Source organism: Vanellus vanellus, assembly GCF_965231255.1.
Source record: "Vanellus vanellus genome assembly, chromosome: 6".
Taxonomy (NCBI): Eukaryota; Metazoa; Chordata; class Aves; order Charadriiformes; family Charadriidae; genus Vanellus; species Vanellus vanellus.
Window position 1 is genome coordinate 62,305,814 of NC_138911.1, and position 21,394 is coordinate 62,327,207.

Sequence of the window (21,394 nt, forward strand, 5' to 3'; positions counted from 1 at the left end):
GTCTCATCCCGGGGTGAGATTCTGATGAGATTCAGCTTTGAGGCTGGAAAGGAGAGGTTTGGTGTCTTTACACCATGTGGCCCTAGATAGCCCAAGTGACGTATTCCCTTTTATTCCCCATTCAGAAGGGTGGTCCCTCCACGCTGTCCGGGTACTCCCTGCCCTAACAAAATAAAATTGCTCCTTACCTTAAAGTGCTTCATGGCATACCCCAGGAAAATATTTACTCCAAATGATGGGGTTTTTTACATATCATATGTCGTATGTGATGTTATCGGCTAGTAAGATCGTCCCAAGTAGGTGGCATTTTTTTTGCTGCTAAAAGCAGCTAGCCACAGTGTACTATGTATTTCAATATTAACATGCAGACTGCCCATAAAAGACAAAGAATGTAGAGTTCATGCTGATATGCTATTTTTGACTCCCGCTTTGAGACCAAAGAACTGCTGTACGGTGCATATGGACTGTAAAATCACTGCATGGCTTGGAACATCCTGTCAGGAGACCATATGTGTTACAGCATTTAATACGAGTTTGTTTTTCTCTCCATATGCTTATGTAACTGCTGCTAAGGTCACTAGAAACTTTGCATATGTGCAGGCAACCAGAATACCTGATGATCTCACTTGAGAATTCTCTGCCCTTTTATTTTTGGTCATTTAAAACCACTTTTTCGTGGATGACATTGGTAAGTGCATTGGAAAGCACACGATCTAGCCGCAGCCCCTGAAAACTTCGCATGCCATGCAAAAAAGCGAGTATGCAGTGATGCAATTCTATATTTGTGTAAAAACAACCAATGTAAATGCATGTCCCTATTCATCCCAGTTAATGCATTTCTCCTGTGGTTAACACTGGCTGTTGTCTCAGTGTTTGTGACAGTTTTTAACTGTTGTTAATCAACATTGCAACAATGCTTTATATACAAAGAATGGATCACAGTAGCCAAACGTATTCTGTGATAATGAGATTTATGCTATAGCCTCTTGATTTGCTATTACAGCTCTTGATTATTTCGGCATCCATGCAACATTGCAGAAATGAAAAGAAAATTAAATGCTGAGCATATTTTGCAGTGAGTGGTAGAACAAGAACTATAGATTTAATCATCTCATCACTGCAAAAGGGCATAAAATACCTTTGGGAAGTCCTCTGTGTGCATTTACAATACATGCCCCCCATGCCAGAACTGCCAGCGTTTTGTCCATTCAGGCAGGGCAATTTTTTGATTACCCCTCAGGCTGGGGACTGCACAGCGGTTCATGGGCAAGGCACTCCTGAAACGGAGACCATCGCTGCCTCGGCCTCTGGAACGAGCTAGTCCTGTCAAGGATGGCTTATGTTACATCTTGTTGTGAGCTGTATTTTGAGGCTTCCCAGGCCACAGGTAGGAGCTCATGGGCTGTGTTTGAGGGATCTGTGCTGTGGCGGATAGGAGTGCACAGCTCTGTGTTTTCTTTCCAGCCCTGCCTGGAGACTTAATTTTCTCTATTCCCAAGTTCCTATCTTTTTGCCTGGATTCTCCCATTCATAAAATGAGGATAGTCCACGCCCACCCACCCCCCATGGCAGTCTTTCAAGGTGTTGTTTATTGATATTTTTAATTACTGTTCTTTTATTCTTTATGAGTATTTTGCCGAGCCAGCGCTAGAAACTAAGCTCAGGAGGGGAACTGTTGCCCTTGACCTGACGTGCTAAATTTGAAGTTGCCCTTGTTGCTGCCTGAGGGCGATAACATGCATCTGTGGAGCAATTACGGAACAGGGATGAGGTTTGATTGAGGCAGTATTCACCAAGATAATATTGTAGTTTGAAAACTTGCCACTCAGGAGGTTTCATATTAAAATGACTCATTTTTAATTTGGATAATTTGAACATTCATCCTTGTGCTTAATGACCTAAACCAATCAATTGAATATTTTGTGCTGTATATCAGCTATTGAAAACATGTCGTTTTGTTTTGTTTTGTTTTGTTTTGTTTTGTTTTGTTTTGTTTTGTTTTGTTAAGGTACTGGATTGTTCCTATGCCCACTGAAGTCCACAGGAGTTTTATTGGTTGACTTCAAGTAATTCTCAGAATCAGCATTTGTATTGATGGATGAAATTGAAGATGCCAGGTGTGAAAATGCAGTATTTGCTTGCAAACAACACAGCATTAGGACACAAAAAGCCTACATTTAAAAAATGTCAATCATTTTGGGGTATCAAACCTGAAATCCTTAGAGACAATTAAAGCAACTGATAGTTGTAGATACTCTGCAACTCAAAAAGACTCTTATGACCTTGAGCTGAGCTCCTTGAATGTGCAACATCCAGATTTTTTCTCCCTTTCTGCATATGTTAGAACCTGTTAGCATTTGTGGGACAGAGGGAATGTGGGCATATTGCTTACAAATGTGATCAAATCACATTTGATCAAATGACCAGTGTTTGGCCCAGTGTCTGGAACTCCATCCTTAAGAGGAGTATAATGCTCCAAGCTTTAGTAGTTAAAGGACAAACTGCTCATACCCAAGCTAACTGCGAACACCATCCCTAAAAACATGACAGTCAGGAACTAAATACAGAGTGATAACTCTTCGTAGAGGAAATCAGGCTTTGCTTTCTCATTACGCATCTGATCGCGAAACCCTTCTGTTCCTCATTTGTCTTCTAAAAGTGTTTTATTTTTCCTTATTGGCGGAGATACTGAGGGCGGGTTATTGTTATGAGAGCAAAACAAAGAAGAGGTGCGTGTGCATGTACATAGCACGTACACACAAACTCACGGATGCGAGCAAGGTAACGCCTGCCTCTCAGCGAACAGAATCCGCGCTGGGCAGCATGGAAGTGATCTGCTGGCACCGAGACTGCTCACTCACACCGCTTTTAGTATTCTACACCAGCAATAGGAAAAAAGAAAAAAAGACATATTAAGTCTTTGGAAAGATGCAAGAATAGTTTTACAGCACAGTCAAAACCGAACGGGCATCTTCTCATTTCAGGTGGTTTGTCAGGGAACGCCAGGGCGCGCTGAGCGGTAGCGGAAGCCCCGCTGGCTGCCATAGCCCGACTGACACATCTTGATATTAAGGATGCGTTTAATGTGAGAAACCCGAGGAGCCAGCCCGGTGCAGGCGGTATCACGTACTCTATGGAGAATACTGTCAGAGGGTTCGATAAGTGGAAATCCTGCTGCCTCTGGACACGCTGGCATGACTCCGTTCAAATACAGGGAAAAACTTTACGGTGAGGGTGACAGAGCACTGGCACAGGCTGCCCAGGGAGGTTGTGGAGTCCCCTTCTCTGGAGATTTTCAAGACCCGCCTGGATGCAGTCCTGAGTAATGTGCTCTGGGCAATCCTGCTTTGGCAGGGGAGTGGGACTAGGTGATCTCTAGAGGTCCCTTCCAACTCTGAAAATTCCGTGATTCCATGACTCAGATGTGGAATGAAATGTACCGCTGCCGCATCGAAGACCTAATTTCTCCTGGTAATGGAACCACATGAGTCCCTCATATCCTTTAATCCCGTTGTGATGAAGCACCTCCTCCTGTTTCAGCGGTACCCTCTGGTGCGCGTTCCTGGGCTCTGTGTCCTATGTCACAGCAAATGTTTGTACAGAACATCGGGGCAGCCCCGCAGACGGTGTAAATCAGTAGAGCTCAACCATGGCCTTGCATATGATATCCAGGATTCCCATATAGGTGACATGCTGCTAAATGCTTCTCCTGTCCTTCATATGCTCGTTTTATACACAGGCGGGATGTACACGTCACAGTTTTTACAGCAATCGGATAATTCCCTCGCTTCTTTTGCTTCACAACTCGCTACCATAGAAATTCTATCGCAAGGGCCTTGGAGAGACCATATGGGCAGTAAACATTCCTTATGTGTCACACGTACAGAAAGAACATATTTTCTTATCGGCTCACACAACAGCAGATCATGCAGAAATGATTTTTTTGAAGATTACTACTATTTTCCCTGCAGTAACAGCAATACAACAATAAGTAAGAACCCTTGAATGGTTTCGGTCTATTTTACAGCACAAGGATTTTTTCCCCTTTTTGGTCACAAGAAAAATAGTAAAGGCATTAAAGTGTACATTTATTTTCAGAAAGCGGTGTATTGATTTGATGTAACATCTGAATGCTTTGTGTTGTAGATTACATATAACCATATAATTTGTCTGTAACAAGAAATAGACCAAAAGACTTGCTCAGTGAGTTGTACAAATGAGCCTTTCCTCATCAGTGATCCAAGCCATAATAAAATACCCCGCTTTTTTAGTTCCCTCGGAGAGGTGAAAAAGCTCACTTGCAGAAGCAAGTATATTCCACTGAAAGAAAAGGTGATTAATCGTAGATTGAGCCCCTACTGAAAAGGAAAAATCCGGTTTGGATCCATGCCTTTGTCCCAGGAGCATTCAGTTCCATCCCTAGTTTGGAGAGAATAAGGTGGGTTTTTTTTATTAACCACCACAAAAATGTAACTTTTATAGAACAAAGCTAGCAGCAGCCAATGCTGCCATTACTCCACCCCTATTAAAGAAAAAAGAGCTAATAAATAGGTTGTTTGGATATTTTCTAATAGCTGAAAATAGAAGGCATAGCCAATAAAAGCAAGCTCTAACTCGAAAAATTCTTCACCACAGTAATCAGGTCTTGCAGTAAAAGAGAATAAATGCTGGTCCAGAAACAGAGAGATTGCAAATTTAGTATTTCTGAAAGCTTTCTGACTGAGCAATGAGGTACATAATGTTGCCAGCTCTACCAAGCCCTCAGACGTGTTTCATAAAAGACCTATCTGAGGACCAAACAATCTTTCAGGAAGGAAAAAAGAGGAAGGAAAAAAGCAGGAGTTACACAAGTCCATGTGGACAACTTATTGGACTCTCCTCTGAAGGGACTGGTACCCTGGAAGTGCAGACTGTGCATAGCGTAGGAGCCCCAGAGAATCCTGACCCAAATCGGCAATTCTGGGGTGGTTATGTCACTTGCATAACTGCCCCAGCACTCGCAGACAGCTAGGAACCACTGGTTTCCAATCAAATCCAGCGTCTTCATGAAATACGCAAGGAACAACATTTTCTGCTAAGGGAATATGCAAATTTTCGGTTTATTTAGAGAAGTATGGCATTTAAAGAAGGCCAAGGAGATCACGCTCCACGCACTGTATTTGTACTTTTTCTTTCACATTCTCTGTGTAAAGTCAACAAGAAAACTGTGTGATCATTTCCTTCCCCAAAGCCGAGGAGGGCTTTGACCCCAGAACTGCTGTCTGCCACCGCAGGGTATCATCAAACATCTCTTCCCGTAACAGCAAGTGCCACAGTGGTCTGGGGACATTGCAGAGCTGGACTGGCTGGCTTCAGAGAAGCTCGTAGCTTCAGACAAAAGGTGCAACATCTAGGTGCAATAGATGGAAACTCTAGGGAAGTTCTGAACAGGTTCAGGTTGCTTCCCTTTCTGTCGGCTGTTCTGCCCTGCAGAAAGGGCTGTAACGGAGCACCAGACCGTTAAATTCTCTCATAGCCTAACTCTGGTTGAAGTTTGTGATGAAAAGCCTTTTACAGCGAGTCCCAGGTGGGTCAGCTGCCTGCCTTCCCTTGGTCTCCACACGGGCTCAGTGTCTGACCTGCTTTGGCATCTTTGGCATTCCCACAGTCCGTACCTGCCTTTAGACTTTTGCAAATCCAGCTTGAAACTCTTACTAACTTAAAGGATTAAACCCTAGGGGTTTTTTTAAAAAATGGTGTTTTCAGACACTTAGAGTTATTTTGCCTTAATCAAAAAGTCTCGTGTTCTGTGTATCAGTTATGATTTATGATTCAACCTGACATACCTCAAAACGCTAAACCAGATGTGGCACGCACTTACAAAGCAGTGCAGCAACGCAGCGGTGCCAGCCCAAAAGGCACGACTGCATCGGCGCTCCAAGGCTCAGCTACAAACTCTAGGTGTTGTACAGGATTTTTATTTTTGCAGAGTTTTCCGAGCTCTGGTGGAAAGAACTATAAATTAAGAGCTGTATTTATATCATGAGAAATAGTATCTGTTGCTGTAGGATTGCAGGTGTTTAAAGGAGTTTCCACCCTTGGCTCTTCCCTGGCACCCCCTCGGCTGCAGCATTTTCAGCGGGGGGCTGACGGGTGTCAGGGGTCGGCAGCTTTGGCCGTGGCAGGCAGGAAGGAGCAAAGCTCAGGAACAAAGGGGATTTCCCCAGCAGCAACCTGCCCCGAGCGCTGGGCAGGTCATATCTGGGAAGCGAGGGTCTGATCTGCTCCCACAGCCCCAACAGCCAAGCCATCGCAGCAAGGGGGAGGGGAGGTAAGGAGGTCTTGAACTAACTACAGCTAATATATGTCAAAATTAACAGCCTGAGTTACACACAGAGATAACTGAGAGGTCACTGGAGATCACACAGCGTTGCTATTTCTGGATGCCCTTGGGGCGTGCTGCAGTAACCCAAGCTAGATTGAGCAGAGCCTGGTTCACTGTACCAACATCTGGGTCAGGAGCAGAAGGAAATCCCCTCTGAGCAAGCATCAGCAGTAAAAAAAAGCATCGCTGCTTCTGGTGCTTTGGCTGTTCATCAGCCGCAGAGGATCCGGTGCCGTTTCGAAACTCTGACCCTGTTTTACAAAACCCAGGCAATGCTCCATGGAATAGCCACCATTTATCCCTTGACTGAGAATAGCTTCTCAGGGGCTCTCAGGTCTTTACCACCCTGTGGTGATTTAACCCCAGCCAGCAACTAGGCACCACTCCTGGTTGGGACTGGAGGGGTGGAGAGGTGCAGTGCTGCCTCTGACCCGTTGCGTCCCACATGGTCATGGGGCACCTGGCACTAAGTCATTTGTAGACAACCTGATTTCGGGGTCAGGGTTTCATACGTAGCAGAGCAGCTCCCTCACTGCGATCTATTGAAAATCAGCCCTCGACACAAGGTTTGGTAAAGCAAAAGCCAGACACACAAGCAAAGCAAAACAAGGAATTCATTCACTGCTTCCCATGGGCAGGCAGGTGTTGAGCCAGCTCCAGGAAAGCAGGTCTCCATCACGCATAATGGTTACTTGGAAGACAACTGCCATAACTCTGAATGTTGCCCCCTTCCTTCTTGCCCCAGCTTTATATGCTGAGCAGGACATCATATGGTATGGAATATCCCTTTGGTCAGCTGGGATCAGCTGTCCCGGCTGTGTCCTCTGCCAACTTCTTGTGCACCCCCAGCCTGCTCGCCAGTGAGGTGGTGTGAGGAGCAGAAAAGGCCTTGACTCTGTAGAAGCACTGCTCGGCAATAACAAAAACATCTCTATATTATCAACATTGTTTGCAGCACGAATTCAAAACATAGCCCCATACTGGCTACTACGAAGAAAATTATCCCAGCCAAAACCAGTATATACCCCCAAATGCTGTTTTGTGGGGAGCAGAGAAGGTGGCCTTGCAAGGTCACTCCAAGCCCCAAGCAGGCCTTGAGGTGCTTTGGGATGGGTTGTCTCCGAACTGCACTGGAAGAGACAGCTGGCCTGTTGGGATAATGCAAATATTTTAGCCACACTGAGCTTTCATACATGAAGATCCACCAGGGTGCAACCACTTCTGTCAGCAAAGTGTCAGGCAGGGTATGGAGATGCCAAACAACACATAGCCCGCTACCGTATGGATTTTTTCTGTATCTGACATGGCGGAGCAAAAGGGATGGATCTGGGTCTAGTATTAGTGCTTTTTCTTCTGTTCTTTATGCAACGTCTGCGCAGTGTTTTGGTCTCTGGCGGATCTAAATCCAGGTTTCACCTCGCAGTCTCTGCCTCAAATCTAGTTCAGTAACGCCTAAGAGCTGTTAAACCTAAATCGCTGCCATGTGAGCTGTATCCAATGGTGTCTTTATTAGCCTCTATTCTAGCTTGCTGCAGGTGGGAAACGGGCTTGTCCACAGCTCCGTCCTCACAAGAGAGCGCCCATGGTTAGCCTGTTCCCGCTCCGTGCCTCTGCATCCAGGCGTACAGCATTGCCGGCTTTCTTCTCTGGATGCTCTGAGAGAAGATTTCCTGAATATCTCAACTAAAGGTCCTGTCTGCGAAGCAAAATGTTGTCTGCATCTATACTTCATGTTGCATGACTCCATCTCCTGGCAAGCAGGGGTAAGTAAAGCCAGCTGCTATTTGGGAAGCTCAGCATCACTCTTGGGCTTTTCCTGTTTCACGGAGAGTGTGTGTCCCCTGGCTGTGCCGGTGACACCCTGGGGACATAAATGGGAGCTCGCCACAGGGCTTGGATGCCTCCAGTGTGAGGTCCTCCCATGGTTAGGCCAGCCTGACATGGCCAAACCTCTCTCTATTACAACTGCTTTAGGCAACTTAGAGGTATTTACCCCAGACCTGCACGGATCTCACCTTCGACGCCTTAAGGAAGGTTGAGTCCAGCCAGTGGTGAAGGGGTAGCCTGGATGGTGAAGATTCGGATTCAATTCCCTTGTAATGAGACCACCCTGTATTAAAGGTGCTTGGAACATGCAAGGCTTGAGCTTGGCATACATAGTCTGATTTCAGCATTTAGTCTCTCCACGCCCCCGTTTCCAACAGTAAAACGGGGAGACAGTCCTTCCCTACTTCACAGCACTCTGCTATTGTACCAGTGCAAGCCATAAAAACACCCAGAAGTTCTCTTTTCATCTTCTCAAGTAAAGATTTTATTCATTTTGGACAAGAACATCTTATAAGACTTTAAAATACAAGTAACAGAAACAAATATTGATAATCGTGAAAACAGAAGAGCTGTAGAGAAGTGGTAACTTATGCAGCAGTTCACTACTGCGATGTGAAAGGCTTCTAGAAATGCAAAATTTCCTCCTTCACAGTGATGACTCTTGCCCTTTAAAAAACAGCCAGATGAGACTCTTTCTACCCACAGGGCTCTCCTGCAGTGACAGCTACATTAACCTTTGCTGACAAGCACTTCTCTTTGCTTGTAAAATCAGCTTAGTGAGTGCAAAATTCTTCCAGACTTTAAAATGGTTACTATCAAACGGAGATACGCTCCATGCAAAACAAAACAACCTTGTGCCTTACAATTACTCGCCTGTTGTTAGCGCTGCTCTGAGATCCCAGGCTGGGCTGATGCAGGATGATGTCTGGGCATCTGTCTGCTTCGGCTAATACTGCAGGATAGATGTGAATGTAGGAAAGGACACTGGGGGTTTTTGCTGCATTTCTCTCCCTGGGCATTTTTCCGTGCTTATCACCACGTTGTCTGTGCAATAAGCAGCACAGCCGAGGAGCAGTAATATATGCTCGGATTATTTGTCTGCTGCTGTTAAAGCGATGCTTCAAAATTGCAGATAAAGCCAGCGCGCTGCCTCCTGCACGCAGGCACGCACGCACACGAACGCACGCTCCCTTCCTGTCATCCTATTTCCCCCTATTAATTGCACATCCTTCTTGCCTATACGTCCGAGCTGTCCTTTATAGGCGAGAAACTCCTCCCGTGCAAAGGGAATTCTTCTGGGCTGAGGCGACAGGAGGCTCTGCTGGTCTCCTCCCGCCCTGCCACAGCACCGAGCCTTTGAAACTGGGTCACACGAGCTCCGCCACCTTGGCAGAGTCAAGATTTTACATCACCTACGGCCATTTCAAGGACTTCGTAGCCCCATGGGTGTGGCAGGTACAATTCTGATGCAGTCAGTAATTCCATAATATTTCTATGACATTTATAGCGGCTTAGCAGAATCCTCCAGGACGAGGACCTTGGCATAAAATGCAAGTCAGGCTCCCGATCTGCTCCACCCCTGTCAAAAATCTGTCTAGTCTGGGAGACTGGATATCAACAAGCTACAGGAATCCAGTATATCACTGAAAAGATAAAAAATGCTGAGGATAGGATAGGATAGGATAGGATAGGATAGGATAGGATAGGATAGGATAGGATAGGATAGGATAGGGAAAAATTAAAAATGCATTAAAATGCTTGAAATTACCTTTTCGAGTAATCGACTACTTTTGCAGTGTAAATACAGTGCATGGTTATACTGTCTTTCCTTGAAGGCTCCACTGCCAATCCATAACATTCATTGCAAAACTCCTCCTGAGCGCGCAGGTGCAAGCCGGGCTTTCACATCTGCCTTTTCACTGTATTTGGTGGGACTGGAATTGCCCCAGTCAAATCAATGACTGTTAAAACATTAAAATAAAATACTAAATTGGGTATTAGAAAGGAGCAATCTTCTGCTGCAAAAGCAATGGGAAGTGACTTAGCTGCAAGCACGGATGCAAATCACCAGAAGTTACTTTCCTAATGGCTTCAAGATTAAATTGTTCTTATTATTTGGATTATTCTAGGATGTTGAACTCATAGTCATCTTTGTAGAGATGCAAAGTTAACTGGCAAATCGGGCAAAGAATGCTGAATTTCTAAGAAGCTTGTTTTGTGTACTTAGCATTAACAAGTGAAATTTTGGAGCTGACCTGGTCTTCTACGTGATAAAATTTAATTGTAAAGCACAGTTTGTTAGGAAAGAGGTCCATGAACTCTGGCTGAAACTAAACCGAGTGCCTGGTGAAGTATATTTATGAAAATTTGTTTCGTGGTGCTTAGAGGGAAAATGATTTTCTGTCTCCTGTGTAGCCATATGAAGGACTGCCAACATCTTGTTTAACGCAGGTATAATTCCATTATTTTGACACCAAACAAGAAAAGAAATCCAAAATAAATACAGCTGTGAGAATTCAGACCTGTGTTCTGTTGATCACGGAGGCACAATCTTCACCTATGTAAGTCAATGGCAGCACATCCCCTGACTTCATTAGGGCCAGGATTTCAGCCAGGATATTTTGTCCTCCGAGCTTGCAAGTGAGAAAGTTTAAAATAACCCACTAAGAATGGAAAAGGCCATGGATAATGCAGCCAGCGTGCATCACTCAAGTGGAGTTTACAGCCGTACGCTACAGACAGCTCACAAACCACAGCTCCCGTCTCCGAAACGCAGCCCAGTCACCTGGATGCTGAGCTCCTTGGGGCCGCAAGCAATTTGTGGGGTGCTTGTTCAGCACCCAGCACAGCTGGCCCCAGCTCCCAGGGATGGGTCCCAGGTGCTAGTGCGGTGCCTCCAAATATTAAACCTCCTGGTGGCATAGAGGAAGGAGGTTATGAAAGAGAAGATTAAAGATGGTATAAACCGGGATTTAGGAAGAGTTTTTACAACATATGTGCAGTAACGAGCAGCATTTAAATGAAATGAGTGATGGGGTTGATGTACCCCTTGGAAGCATTACAGGAACACCGCCCGGTCATGCAGGTGGGGGGTCTGTGGGCTCAGGAGAAAACGCTGTAGGTGCTGCAGGCTGGTGGTACAAGCAAGCCCAGAGCTGCCTCCCCAGTCTGACCGGCAGCTCTGCTCATTAAGCTGTCAGGGGTGGGATTCAGAAGTAATCTGGCCTGTGCCTGGGTCAGCAGGCACTGGGAGGAGTGGGAAATAACCCTTCCCAGAGCGTTCAAGGCTGAATTTGCAGAAATGGGGAAAATAATGGCTTTTTTAAAGTGATCAGCAGAAACAGAGAAAAAAAAAACACACTATTCAACAAACAGGGTCGAGATGCAGGTCCTGCGTGAGTGCATGGCACATCGCTCCTCAGCAGCCACCTTGAGTGGCCTCTCGGGCTGCCACCAGCCTGTGGGTGACGAAGGGGGCAGAGGGGCTCAGCCTGCAGCCCCAGGCTCCTCCATGCACTGGTTCTCCCAGCTGGGGGGCAGTTGGCCCCTTGCGCTTTGCTGGGACCGTGGTGCTGCAGACTTTGGGTGTATGAGTACAAGCCAGCTCAGATGTGGCTAGTATCACTAGCTCCAGCTTGCCATTAGCCGGGCCAGAGCCAGGCGTGCTCCAGCAAGACTCAGGGATCTGCGCTGTGCTTGGCAGCACTGCGTTAGCCATCTTTTTCCCTTTCTTGTGGTAGCCCAGGCCCACAGGAGCCCGAATGCAGAGGACCTGGCTGCAGAGGCCGTGGAGCAAAGCAGTGATGCGGTGCTGGTGTCAGAAGACAGCCTGGACATCCCCTTCATCGGTTTTCTGGCCAAAGGTGCTGGGAGGCCATGGCACCCAGGAGGAATGTCACTGACAAGATTATAAACCCCTGTTTTGGGACACTGAGGTGCTTCTTTCATTAGCTGTCTATTTACGGATGGGAATCCAAGTGATTCCAGTTAGTGGAGCTAATGAGACCTTAAATTTGTGCAAGTCGTCGGGTTTTTTTCCTGGTATCCCTGCCCGTTTAGCAACCTAGCATTAACGTGGCTAGCGGTGGTCAGCTACAGACTTCTTCCTAAACAGTACATCCCTTTACTAGGAAAAGAGGTCATTTAAAAGACGGAGGTCATTTAAAAGGCATATACCACTCATGTCCCTCCTGGTTCCCTGTCCGCTCCTCTCAACCTTAAGATAAATATCACCTCTTCTTCTGCCAGAGGTTCCCGAGGCTCTCGGCCCCACGATGCCCATCCTGCTCAGACTCCAACACCTTCTGGCTGGAGCCCGGTTTTATTTTACACCTCGTTAAGTTTTGAGCTGGTTTTTTTTTTTTTTTTTTTTTTTGTTCAGCACCAACAAATAAATCTGATAATTGGCTCAGACAGCAATTACTTTGGGGATGGTTTTTATTTGATTTTGGCTGGTTTGCACCTAAATTGCTATGAATAATAAAACACCGGTTCAATTTCTCAGCTTTAACAGATGCAACTGGCTGCTGCGTTTACTTCACAGTTTCAGCTACGAATAAAAGTAATCAAAGCACGTAAAGAAACCATGGTGTCAGACTAGTTCAGAAAAGGGTCACTAATCATCTAAACCTGTGGTCAGATTGTCTGGATTTTAAAGTCTGAAAGAGCCGTGGGAGGGGGAGGCTATTTTTTTCTGCACTTAAACACTGAAATTCATGTGTAGAAATGTTGCCAGTTTAGTTTCTGCAACTCACTAGCCACAGTTTCTGGAATGTGGCTCATTTCACAGCCTCAGATGGGTATTTGGGAAGCAGGGTGATTATTATTCCAATCTGATCCAAGATCTAAAAGAATTTCTAATTTATCGTATCAAGGTTTTCTGATGAGTAGTCATGAGGGACATTTCAAAGGTCAGGAGAAATGAAATGCAGATTTAAATTCAAATTAATCAGAGGCAGACTCTAGACTGGCTTATGCTTACATGGGTAAACATTCACCGTGGGCTATATATCACTCCAAAACACGGAAATATAATCTTGAAATGAATTTCAGAATAGTGAAAAAAAAAATGTAAACCGTAGAAAAAAAACCCTGTGGTTGTAGGTGAAAACCCAACAGTGGCTACTGGGGAGGAACGGGGCAGGGAAAACAGGCGGACGTGAACTCTGAGAGTACCCGGCCAATCCGTGCCACACACTGGGGCAACCTGAAAGCTGCTCTAACTGATGACACCTAATTAGCCTCAAGAGAGTTTTCCTCGATCTGACCCCTGACTCGCTCCTTTTCTGGGATTTGCCCCTCTTGCGGGGTGGGGAGGGATCCCTAAGGACCCGTTGCCGTGGCTTTAAGGGGCTTTAGGGGTGGATGTGCCGTGGCACAGAGACCATAAGGCTGCCCGGGTCTGAGGTGCAGGGATTTTACACGTGAGCTGTAGAAAGTTTGGAAAGTTTTGGTGAAAAGTTTGTCAGGCATATAGAAGCTCTGGTAGATGTGTTTGCTTTATTTAATCCATATGTTTGCCCATTAAATAATTCAGATGTTATATTAAACAGACTTCAGAGAAAAGTGATGGAAGTGCATTTGCTGAAGCAAGAGCTTGTATAATGAGACATTCCATAAAAGAAGCTGGACTTTTAAAGTCAGAACGGATTAAGGGCATGAATTCATGTGTCCCATGAGAACTTATTACTTATAAACTGGAAGGACATTCAGAGACCTTCAGAAAGAAGCAGCTCTCACGCTTGAGTTTAATTTTAATATCATTGCAGTTGTAAATAAATTGTTTTTATGGTTGTTTCTGTGTAACTGGGTAAGAATTTTATCTGATAACCCAATTAGCAGTATGGGGGTTTTGTAAAGAATGAGGAATTTATTAGGGATTATTTTACGCACTACTGAAGACAAAAAAATTGTAGCTATAAAAATCATGCCTTTCTTTTAAGACTACAAAAAAGAGAATTTAAATTATACCAAGTAAATCAATTTGAAAAAAGCCAAATACATTTTTCCCTATCTGTGCTGTTATAACATAATCAGCTTGGACACCGATAACAACCTCATTGGGTTCACGGCTGATTTCACATTCTCATACAGTAATAATCGTATTATGATCCCTCTAACTACAATGTTGCCAAGGCTGCAGCAAAATGATAATTTGCTTTATAGTAATACCTTCAGTAGTGTGTAAAATAAAGAAACCCAAACGGGAACCTTTCCCATTAGTCCCCAGTTGCAGGTGAAGGTTTTTTTCCCCTAAACCTGGCTGTGGGGCGGCGAGGAGGAGGGTGATGGGGATGGGGGCGCGGGGGCCTCGTGCTGCCAGCATCGCATCCTGGGCTGTCCTTTAAGATTTTTATTTTTCAGAGCCTATTTTGCAAAGCGAGCTTCAGTGTGCCTCTTCTCCTTATGCCTCGGGTAACAAAGACCCTCTCCTCTCACAGCGTCACGGAATCATTTATGTTGGAAAAGACCTTTAAGATCGTTGAGTCCCACCATAATGAACGTAGAGCCCATCCTGCTCTGTTTCCCTTTTCCCTTCATTTTCACAGTGAATTCAGCTTTCCTTTGGCCATCTCCGTTACCGTCACCTTCCTTAGCAGTGATTAAGCATAGTCAGCAACTTAAAAAACAAGAGTCCTGCTCTTAGCTCCCACTAACAGGCCAAAGAAAAAGAGCTATACACGTGATGTATAAATGGCCACCCTTTATCTTTCTATAGCAAAAATAACATCTCCCCTCATTTTCTAGAAAAAGTTTGTTTTTAAAAGTGCTTTGGAGCAGCTCAGCATTGTTCCTGCATTGGACGTGAGCTACCCCTGCCACAGGCGTGCGTCATGTGTGATGTATGGCTGCCCCCATACCATGGACTGCTTTGGCCCAGCTCGGGGGCAGCAGCTTTTTAAATATCACCCATCAACCCCGTCTGCTGCCAGTCAGGCACTTCCCTGCAGTTCTTCAGCAAGGTTTGACCACTCGTACGTGGTAGTGAAAGATGATGACTGATCCGAGGCCTGGATCTCATCTATGAGTTCTGCTAATGAAGTAACACGCAGACAGGCAAGAACTTTCATTCGTTGACCAGTTTTCTTTAGTTGTCCAGTTATTTTCCTGCAGCAACCGTTACGTGTTAGGTCCATAGCCAGAGTTATACAAGACAGGGTCTGAGAGAGGAAAATATTAAGCTCTCGTAGGCACCAGGTTGCCTTCTCATCATGATTTTGGACTAGGGAAGTAATCATCCCCCTGTACTCGGCACTGGTGAGGCCTCACCTCGAGTACTGTGTTCAGTTTTGGGCCCCTCACTACAAGAAGGACGTTGAGGTGTTGGAACGTGTCCAGAGAAGGGCTACAAAGCTGGTGAAGGGTCTGGAGGACAAACCTTATGAGGAACGACTGAGGGATCTGGGGTTGTTTAGCCTGGAGAAGAGGAGGCTGAGGGGAGACCTTATCACCCTCTACAACTACCTGAAAGGAGGTTTTAGAGAGATGGGAGCTGACCTCTTCTCCCTGGCGACAAGTGATAGGACAAGAGGAAACGGGTTCAAGTTATGTCAGGGCAGGTTTAGATTGGATATTAGGAAGCATTTTTTCACTGAAAGGGTTATTAAACATTGGAATAAGCTGCCCAGAGAGGTGGTGGATTCACCATCCCTGGAGGTGTTTAAGAAAAGGGTAGATGAGGTGCTTAGGGACATGGTTTAGGAGTGGTGGTGTTTTTATCAGGGTAGGTTAATGGTTGGACTTGATGATCTTAAAGGTCCCTTCCAACCTCACTGATTCTATGATTCTATGATTCTATGATTTTAGTATTAAATAATGACATAATTAGTTAGCAATGTTTTTCAATAAAAAGACCTGATCTCATTTATCGATTGCAGACTCATTTCACCTTTACCCAGCTATGTGTTTAAGATTTATTTGACTGATCATGCTGTGAGTGAAAGCAAGTCCTATTCTTACTTAGCCAAAGGAAGATTTGCGGTGCGCTTAAGCCTGAATTGCTTTTCTTGCTGTATCAAGCCTTGTGTTTCAGTTGTCAAATGCAAATATGTAAAAGTTGCAGTTCCAAGATTTTTAAACCTCTGGGTTTTGTTTTAGGATTTTTTTTGTGTTTGTGGTTTCGTTTGGGTTGTTTGGTTTTTTTTGTTGTTTTTTTTTTTTTTTAAATAAAACTATTAGCCTAATATTTAAAGCACTTTAATGATGTGATCAAAAAAAGTCTCCTTAGTTTCTCTTTGTCTGGCTGCTGTAGACACAGATCTGCCATCTCTTGCCTTATACAGAAAGCTCTCGGTGGGCAGGGACAATTTCAGTAGAATTAAAACAGTAGACTAAGACTTTTAGCACTATCACAGTAAAGCGCAGGAGCAATAATGAGTGTGTGAAGTTGTTGGAAACTGTAGGCTTGGTACTTCTGAAGGCTTAACCTTTCTGTTTATAGGGAAGGGAAGGGGCACTTTAGCATAAAACGTTTTTCTCCATCAGCAACACCCCGCTCCTGGCTTGGACCGTACTTCCAAGCCCATCTTGGGGACTAAGCAATTTATCTCTCCCATATCTACTAAACCACTGGCAGGGATGAGGTTGATAATCGGGTTCTCTTTGTGGCATTGAGACGCGGACACCTGTTAATGAGAAAGTTGACCAAGAACACCGACCCAATTGACACCAGCTATGTAGCAGCTGTCAGGCGGTAATGACTCCCAGTAACTGCCTGTCTCACTGGGGTTTGAACCAGTAACCCAGAGACAAAGGGCTCCTATCTCGTTAATGCCAGTCCCTTGAGCCACCCCGTTCCCTTGCAGCAGATGACATCAGTGTCAAAAAGCCGGTAGCCACATGTCTAAAAACCCGCCCTGGAAGAAGTTTGTAAAGACACATCTGTCCAACACCTAAAAGCACTATCCTGCACCCAAAAAGTGCTGGAGCAGGCTGCTGGGTGACAGGGATGTACTGCAGGCTGTATCCCCTGTGCTGGCTCCCACACTCCCACATCCTTTTGCATCCCAGTGCCCAGTGTACTTCCAAATGGGAAAGGGGCTTCAAGTCTTTATTGTATTCTTATTAAGACCTCTACGTGTGGCCTTTTAAAATAGCTGGGGGGCAGAGGCTGGGGCACTAAATTATAGACAGGTGTAAAATCCATTGAAGTTATCTGAGCTGCTCCCACTCATCCTAAGAGAGGGTTCATCTCCCTCAGTGAAACTAACATGACGAGGCTTACCCGTCTAACGTATCTGATAAGTACAAGGACTGCAAAATAATCTGCCTCTGAGAAGATGCATGAAAATATCAGCAGCCAAACACACTTTGGTTTGGGCCTCAATTTATGAGAAGTCTGATCCAGCTGTTATTCAGCAGTAAGCGCTAGCCAGGCTGTATTTACAAGCCCCGAAACAGCCTGCTCCTGGGATAGAAATGGCAATAAACCATTATGTGAAGAATCTACATGTAAAAATATCCCTTGCAGCTTCCTCTCTCCCTTCCCCCAGCTTTCATCCTGGCGATGCTGAGCTCTGCCTATGGAAGCGAACAGCTCCTGCCCTGGTAGGGATGCTGCTGCCAGCCGGGCTGGAGCTGGATGGCGGGCAGGGTTCCCTTCCAAGGCCCCGCGGCGGCTTTTCCAGTCTGTCAGGTCAGGTAAGTAAAGCGAAGAACAAAAGCATGACTGTGTGCGGGAAGGGGAGAGGGCAGCAGCAGTGACCTGTGGCTGCCGCAGCCCACCTTGCCTTTGCCCCGGCCCCCAGCAGTACGGAGAGACCTTTGCCCAGGGGTTAGAGCTGAGGGACTGCCGCTGATGTCGGTGACGAGGTGTAAGTGAGGAGTTGGCATGTCTCTGAAAGCTGCTTCTTCTTCTTTTTCTTTTTCTTTTTCTTTTTCTTTTTCTTTTTCTTTTTCTTTTTCTTTTTCTTTTTCTTTTTCTTTTTCTTTTTCTTTTTCTTTTTCTTTTTCTTTTTCTTTTTCTTTTTCTTTTTCTTTTTCTTTTTCTTTTTCTTTTTCTTTTTTTCTTTTTTCTTTTTCTTTTTCTTTTTCTTTTTCTTTTTCTTTTTCTTTTTCTTTTTCTTTTTCTTTTTCTTTTTCTTTTTCTTTTTCTTTTTCTTTTTTTCTTTTTTCTTTTTCTTTTTCTTTTTCTTTTTCTTTTTCTTTTTCTTTTTCTTTTTCTTTTTCTTTTTCTTCTTCCTCTTCTTCTTCTTCCTTTTATCTCTTCTTCTTCTTCTTCTTTCTTCTTCTTCTTCTTCCTCTTCTTCTTCTTCCTTTTATCTCTTCTTCTTCTTCTTCTTTCTTCTTCTTCTTCTTCCTCTTCTTCTTCTTCCTTTTATCTCTTCTTCTTCTTCTTCTTTCTTCTTCTTCTTCTTCCTCTTCTTCTTCCTCTTCTTCTTCTTCCTCTTCTTCTTCTTCTTCTTCTTCTTCTTCTTCTTCTTCTTCTTCCTCTTTTATCTCTTCTTCTTCTTCTTCTTCTTCTTCTTCTTCTCATCATTGTCATCATTTGTAGGACAGTTGCTTCTGTGGTCCCCAGTTACAGACTCGTGCCCATGCTGGGAAACAGCGCTGACTGCAGAAAGCCTTCCTCCCCTGATCAGCACGTCTCTCAAGGACACCAGACTTGCGTCAAGGAACCGTTTGCTCTTGATTATCTGTGCAAAAGCAGCAACAGCAATCCTTCCGTCAACTTGCCCATCCTTGCCCAGTCAACTGGGCAAGACGTCCATGTGCTCAGCGAAGGAGGGGGTAGGACAGGGATGTGCAGCTCTTGTGCCGTCACAGATACTGCACAGATGTGGTTCTGGGAGCAGCCGGCAGCAGACAGGCTGGAGGGGATGAGCAAACACCAAATGGCTGAAGGGGCTGTCCCATACTCAGGAGGATCGGGAGAGGCTCTGATCACTGCTCTCTGCTCCCCAGGCACTGGGCTGGCTCCTGGGGGGTTATTTGCCCGGCTCCCCGCGATGGAGTTAGACTTAATCTAGATGTGCCTTATGGGGGAACTTCCCCCTCTTTTTTTTTCATCCCTCTCTCTCTTTTCATTACTTACCCAGGGTTTGCAGGGAAATGTGCCTCCCAGTTCAGACAGCAGGAAAACTCCCTTTTCCACAGCCTCTCAGTGTCCTTCAGTGTCCTCTGCAGGTTCCTCAACAAGTACCATGTACAGCAGTAACTGCTGTTTTTCTCAATAAGAGAAATACATTGCTTGGGACTGTTTCTGCAATCAAATATGCAAAGCCAGACTTGTTGAAATAAGCACCGTTAAGATAAAGCTTTGGAAGCTTTACGGGCAGACTGGATCCTGCCTTTTGCTGGTGGCAATGCGTGCTATTCCCTTGTAGGCACTATACCGTCTGCCACCACCTTCGGGTATTTTCTACTCTTGAGCCACCAGTGAATGCCAGCCCAGCTCAGTAGCAGACCAGTTACAGCAGTCAGCAGAGAGCAGAAGTCCACAGGGCCCAGCTGGAAGCACTGGGAGAGTTCTTCAAGCCACTGCACATTTTAACGGGCAGGTGACCAGAGCAGAGCAACCTCACCCGCAGGGCTGGTCCTCACGGGTGATGCTGTTGGTGATCCCAGCAATGAGGCTGACCTAAAGGACAAGGGTTAAACCACAGGGAGCACATGGGTGTAATAAATTTGCTTTGATTCGCTCTGTTCAGCTGGAACTTCGGTTTCCGGACTTGTCAATTCTGGAAACTTTCTTGAGCGTTACATTCCCTTCTAATGAAGGCAAAGCAGGGAGCACGGCAAACAAGCTCAAATGTGCAAGCAGAACTGATCAATTAAGCCTGGTACATCCTGCATGCTATCAAAATCAACGCACATCATGGTTTAAAGTAGTATCTGCAGAGCAAAACGCGAGTTGTAACCAAAATGTGAACCTTCAAGTTTGTCTGCTCCAAAAATGAAGGGAAGAGACTAAAAATAAGATCATAAAGATGGGGATCTTTGCTGCTACGGCTGCTCGGGGCGAGCATGATTCCTGGGTCTGGCAGATTATCTCCGCACCGTTAAAAATGATCAGAGCCCTAAGGCAATTAATTCCTTACTTTCAGAGTTTTACTTCTGCGGCAACGAGGATTGCCGTGTACAATAACGTGGGTCGGCGAGAGGGGAGGGTTTGGAGCAGAGGTAAACAACCACCCAGCGGAGAATGAGTGGCGAATACAAAGGCACGGCAACCTGCTGGCTGGAGGGAAAAGCCCAAGCCAGACCGGGGCTGCTGCGACCCACCGAGCCGGGGCTGGGGGAGGGGGAAGGCAACGCCAAGCGGCATCACGCCGGTGACAGGGGCACAGGAAATCTAATGACAGGCAATGCCACGCTGGGGAAGGTGCCAAGCCTTGCCATGGCTGTGCGATTACCCCGCCGCCACCTGGGCTTCCCCCTGGCTCCGGTGGGAGAACGCAGCGACCTGCCTCCGCTTTGTATTCAGATGGCGTCCCCGTTGGTAACGGTGTCCCTGTCCGGCAGCAGCGGCGGCGGACGTGGGCAGAATGCAGAGAGGCAGCGGAGTCACCTGCTGCCAGGACCTGCTGTGGCCACCCAGGCCGGGGAGGGGATTTTGGCTGAGCCTGTCATTGTATTGACTGTTAAGAGGTCTAAAATGACACCGCCTTCCCGCTCGGTTCAAGTCTGCAGATGCACATCACACAGTCCCCAGCCCCACGCCGCGCAGCTGGCAAGGTGTTGGCATTTGCAAGGCGTCCCTCCCACGAAATATCAGAGCCAGCGAGGGTCACCTGTCCAAACCAAGGGGTGGGAAGCGTAGAGTAGAAAACAAATCTGCGAACTCCAAGGGGTTTCATATTTTCACATGCGCAAGAAGAGATGAGGTGGAAGCGCTATGTTTATATCTGAATTGCAAGCGTGATTTCCTGGAGGGCTTTCCCTCGTTCAGGTTGGTGTGATGATGAGAGCCCTTTGGAAAAACGTGAGTCTGGCTTTGATCCAAAACATCCTGAGAATTCAGAGATCTCTGATGCACCAGCACCATAAACATCTTATCTCCAGCCTTTGCTTTGGACTTCTTGTTTTGAAAGGCCGTGGTTAGCAGGAACAGAAAGTAAGCCATGGCCTGAAGACCCGTGGCAGCGACCCTGGGATCTTCCATGCCATTTCATAGAATGAGTGCTGGGGAAGGACACTTTGTCCCTTTTTCCAATCTGAGTCCAATTTCATTTCATTTCAAATACCACACAAGGAAAAGGTAAA